The sequence below is a fragment of the Capricornis sumatraensis genome, chromosome 9 (genome assembly GCF_032405125.1).
Source record: "Capricornis sumatraensis isolate serow.1 chromosome 9, serow.2, whole genome shotgun sequence".
In the NCBI taxonomy this organism is placed as follows: Eukaryota; Metazoa; Chordata; class Mammalia; order Artiodactyla; family Bovidae; genus Capricornis; species Capricornis sumatraensis.
In genome coordinates, this window is record NC_091077.1 from 94,450,597 (window position 1) to 94,456,057 (window position 5,461).

General features: G+C 50.3%; 1 non-coding gene across 1 annotated transcript; it reads right to left on the bottom strand.

The window, feature by feature from the left end:
- Positions 1–4,568: 4,568 nt before the first annotated feature.
- On the bottom strand, positions 4,569–4,641 carry TRNAG-CCC (transfer RNA glycine (anticodon CCC)). The gene has a single exon. It is a non-coding gene; the product is annotated as a tRNA-Gly (tRNA).
- Positions 4,642–5,461: the final 820 nt, after the last annotated feature.

Below are 5,461 nucleotides of genomic sequence, written 5' to 3' on the forward strand. Positions count from 1 at the left end.
TCTGTGGATCACTCTGTGTCACGCCTCTCCCCCTCCCCTGCCAGCTCCCTTCTTCCTAATATCATATGCAGCTTGATCTCTTTTTTCTCCCTGTATCCCTGGGTATTCTGTGCCAGCTTCTGCCTCAGGAATTTCGCCTAATGTGTGGTTTGTCCCTGGACTTGCACTCCTTTTCACTCGTGCACACCCTCTGTGGAAGATTTCATCTGCACGCACGGCTCCAGCTATCACCTTTTTGTTGATGAGTTCCAGGTTTACTTTTCTCGTCGAGAATACTTTCCTGAGCCTCAGGAATGGATCATTCATTGCCTACCGAGAAGACCCACCTGGGGTTCCTCAGCATCTCAGCCTCAGTGGGAGCAAAATGGAAGCCACCCTTCCCTCTTCCAAATATGTGCCCTTCCTCCCAGACTCTGTCATCTACCTGCAGGGCAGACACGTGGGAAGCATCTTGACCGTGGCTTCCTCCCCTGCCCTCTGCTTTTTAATTATGCAGAGTCACCAAACTCTAACAGCTAAGTTGAATCTGAGCCATTGCCACGCTTCCACTGCTCACACTGTCTTTGCCTTGAACCTGCTCCTCTCGGTCCAGAGTGGCTCTGACCTGTCTTTCTTTCTGTGCGGCTGACTTATGTGGTCCAGCACTATCCAGATCATGTGTAGAGTCCTCTGGGAAGACCCCTGAACACAGCTCTTTCTCCCACTGGGTTGAGTGCCCCTCAGCTGAGTTCACACAACATGCCATACCCTGACTCATCCCATTCCATTGTTCTTTTTTTACTCCTTTTCTGTGAGCTTCCTGTGAGCAGGGAAAGGGCTTTCATCCCCATGCTACCGGAGCCCAGATGCACGCTGGTCCTTATCCACCTACCAGTGCACCCACCCCTTGGTTGCTCTTTAGTCCCTCAGTCGTGTCTGACTCTGTGACCCCATGGATGCAGCATGCCGGGCCTCCCTGACCGTCACTATCTCTCAGAGTTTGTTCAAACTCATGTCCATTGAGTCGGTGATGCCATCTAACCATCTCATCCTCTGTCGTCCCCTTCTCCTCCTGCCTTCCATCTTTCCCAGCATCAGGGTCTCTTCCAAGGAATCAGCTCTTCACATCAGGTGGCCAAAGTACTGGAGCTTCAGCTTCAGCATCAGTCCTTCCAATGGACATTCAGAACTGATTTTCTTTAGGATGGACTGGTTGGATCTCCGTGCAGTCCAAGGGACTCTCAAGAGTCTTCTCCAACACCTCAGGTCAAAAGCATCAATTCTTCTGTGCTCAGGCTTCTTTATGGTCCCACTCTCACATCCATACATGACTACTGGAAAAGCCATAACTTTAACTGTCCTGACTTTCATCAACAAAATGATGTCTCCACTTTTCAGTGTGCTATTGAGGTTTGTCATAGCTTTGCTTCCAAGGAGCAAGCATGTTTTTATTTCATGGCTGCAATCACTGTCTTCAGTGATTTTGGAGCCTAGGGAAATAAAATTTGTCACTGTTTCCCTTGTTTCCTCATCTATTTGCCATGAAATGGTGGGAGTGGATGCCGTGATCTTAGTTTTTTGAATGTTGAGTTTTAAACCAGCTTTTTCACTCTCCTGCAAACATTTATTAATCAGCTACTCTGGGCCAGACACAAAGATCCCATGCAGCCCCAGCCCTTAGGACTTTTTAACCTTGTGGTGGAGGGGAGGGCGGGGGGATACAGACATAGCAAGTAAACCCAGTGTTGAGAGTATTCTACATGGTATAATAGAAATCTGCATGGGCATTAGGGTAACCAAAAGAGAGTGGTTATTCTTGCCTGGAGGGTGCTTAGGGAAAGGTTGATGAAAATGAGCTAGGCTAAATCTTGAGAGATATGCTTTCGAGTCTTCAGGGTAGGGGAGTGCACTTCAGGCAGAGGCAACAGGAAATGCCAGGACGACACAAAGGGCTCTTGCTGTTGAGTGTAGTCACGTGTGGATGGAGCATGAGGGGTTTGAGGTGGGGAGTAGGAGAGAGACAGCTGGTGAGCGTGCGGATCGTGGGTGTCTTTTACCAAGCTGAAGAGTAAGGACTTTACACAGAGGAATGAGGAGCCTAACAGGAGTATTTCAAACACAAGTAGATTTGCAGTTCAGTGTTCAATGAGATCAGCACATTGTGACATCTCTCTTGTAACACACTGAGTGGCAAAACACAGTTTAACCACAGAAGGAGTGGTGGGGCTGCTTTAAAGCAGACAAACCTTTAGAATCCTTCAAGGCTCACCCTGGGACCCGTCCTGGCTTCCACAAGGCTTGCAGTTTGCAGAGGGGCAGCTCAGAAGGTGATGAGCCGCCAGGGTTCTGAGCTGCTCTCAAGACTTCCTAGACTCACCGCGGCTGCACTTGGCCCTGTCTGTCTGTATGCAGCTCTAAGGGTCCGGCTGAATGAGCCACGTTGCCAGCAGCTCTTTCCAACCTCAGATGCGTGAAGACCCTGGTTGGTGGCTGTGCCTGTTTTCAGAGTCTGATCTTGTCTGATGCTCTTTCTCTCTCTGGGTCTCTCTAGATCTGACCACAGAGGACCAGTGTGACTCTCATTGTAGACTCTTACTCCCATTTGACCACAGAGGATTCTGGCTGACTCTAACTGTGGTCCTTTTCATACTGTTCATGGGGTTCTCAAGGCAAGAATACGGAAGTGGTTGGCCATTCCCTTCTCCAGTGGACCGCATTTTGTCAAAACTCTCCACCATGACCCGTCCGTCTTGGATGGCCCTACACGGCATGGCTCGTAGTTTGCTTGAGTTAGACAAGGCTGTGGTCCACGTGGGCTTCCCTGGCGGCTCAGAGGTTAAAGCATCTGCCTGCAGTGCGGGAGACCTGGGTTCAATCCCTGGGTCGGGAAGATCCCCTGGAGAAGAAAATGGCAACCCACTCCAGTATTCTTGCCTGGAGAATCCCATGGTCAGAGGAGCTTGGTGGGCTACAGTCTGCGGGGTCAGACATGTGATCAGTTTGATTAGTTTTCTGTGATTATGGTTTTCAATCTGTCTGCCCTCTGACGGAGAAGGATAAGAGGCTTATGGAAGCTTCCTGATGGGAGAGGCTGACTGACGGGAAAACTAGGTCTTGTTCTGATGGGCGGGGCCGTGTTCAGTAAATCTTTAATCCAATTTTCTGTTGATGGGCGGGACTGTGTTCCCTCCCTGTTTTTTGACCTGAGGCCAAACTATGGTGGAGGTAAGGAAGATAATGGTGACCTCCTTCAAAAGGTCCCATGCAGTCTCTGCTACACTCACTGCCCCCAAGCCTGCAGCAGGCCACTGTGGAAACGCCAATACTTTGGAGCTAAAAATCCAATACTTTGGCTACCTGATGAGAAGAATCGACTCCTTAGAAAAGACCCTAATGCTGGGAAAGATTGAAGGCTGGAGAAGGGGACGACAGAGGATGAGATAGTTGGATAGTACCACTGACTCGATGGACATGAGTTTGAGTAAACTCCAGGAGTTGGTGATGGGCAGGGAGGCCTGGTGTGCTATGGTCCATGGGGTCACGAAGAGTCAGACACGGCTGAGCGACTGAACTGAACTGTGGTCCCTCACCTTCCACCTCTAGGGGGCGCTGCTTGGTACTGAACTCAGAAACACGGCAGCTCCCATTAACTATAGACCTACTGTGCGCTAGGCTCAGTGCTAGGAGCTTTACATACAGTACTTCTCAACCTCACAGCGACTTTGAAAGGTAGATACTTGGAACCCCAAACCGACTAGAAGTTCAGCCATGGTCAGGAGTAGTGGCTGCTCTCTCCAGCAGGCTCCACCACATACTTGAAAAGTCTCTCTGAAAAGTTGTCACCTTTTCTGAGATCTGGACTCAGTTTGGTATAATAGCACATCACCCACTAATACTGGCGCCCTCAGGGTCCCTAGTCCCTCTGAACTTTCTTGCTGTCATTTGAGCTCAAGATTGTATTCTTCCACTTTTCCAGATGTTTCACCATAGGCAGTTCTTACTTTTTCTATTGGATTCACGGGAGAGCTTTTTCTCCTCTCCTTAAGCAGATCACATCAGGCAAATCTAACTGAGCTATTTATTAGATATCTGTTTATCAGGGGAAGCAGGAAGGAAGTGGCATGTTTCTCTCTCATCTCAGCTCCTGGTGCTAAAATCGCATATCTCACAGGGCGGCTGACCTGTCTCCTGAGGGATGGGTGTGCTGGAGGAAAGATGGAGGGTTAAGGACTCTCCTTGTGCTGTGAATCCAAGGGAACCCCTTGGATTCCCTCTAAGGGGCTCCAGGATACTTGGAGAGAAAGCACATAGATTTAGACTTCAGAGCATCATATAAACAAGCAGAACATAATACCCTAGTTTTTTTTTTTACAGCCCCAGCCTCTAATTAGGTTTAGCTGTTTGGATGTTTTAGGTACAAAGTAAGGAAATACCCAGTTTAAACTGGTTTTCTTCTCCCTTTTTTCAAAATATTTCTTTATTGATTGCCGGGTCTTCGTTACGGCTCGCGGGATCATCAGTCTTAGTTGCGGTGTGTGGAATCCTTAGTTGTGGCACATGAACTCTTAGTTGCTTCCTGTGGGATCTAGTTTCCTGACCAGGGATCGAACCTGGGCCCCCTGCATTGGGAGCGCAGAGTCTTTGCCCCTGGACCACCAGGGAAGTCCCTGAACTGGTTTTCATTAGAGGGCTTTGGTTTTCTTGGCTATCACTTAGTTGGAGGTAGGAAGCTGGCTCAGAGGCTCAGGGGCCCAGGGCCCTGGGCGGGTGTTTCTGAGATTCTCCTGGTCCTCCCCTCATGACTGCAGGTTGGCTGTAGCTGGTGCAAGCATCCATCTTCACGTAACTGTGATCAAAGGTAGGAGGGAGAGGGTGGCCCAGGCAGGGGTGGGCCAGGCAGGGGTGACACGGGCAGGGCATCCCCCTCCACCCGCCCCTGCCCCCAGCACCCTTCCCTCTGTCTGCAGTGCTGCAGGTGGTTCACTGCCCACCCCCGGTCAGCGGCTCTCTTCCCTAAGTGCGCCAACGTGTGCTTGGTACCTGGGTTCTCTGGGCCAGCACGAGGAGACAGCGCACCAGGTGGGTCATCGATCCGCCTTTCTCCGTCCCATGTGGACTCTGACTTTATTGTCTTCCACTCCCTTTCACCACCGAGAGCACGGCTCCTCGTTTCACTGGTGCCTCCTTCCCAAGGTAGCTCCACCAGAGGCGAAGGGATTTTCGGGACTGATCCATCACTCCTGTATGGGATGTCTTGGACTGCAAGGAACAGACACCCCAACTCAGACTGGCTTAAATAATAATTAAAAAAAAAATCAGACTTCCTTGGTGGTCCAGTGGTGAAGAGTATGCCTGCCAATGCAGGGGACACCGGTTCAGTTCCTGGTCTGGGAAGATTTCCACGTGCCATGGAGCAACTAAGCCTGTGCGCCACAACTGCTGAAGCTGGCACCCCCTAAAGCCTGTGTGCCACAGCAAGAGA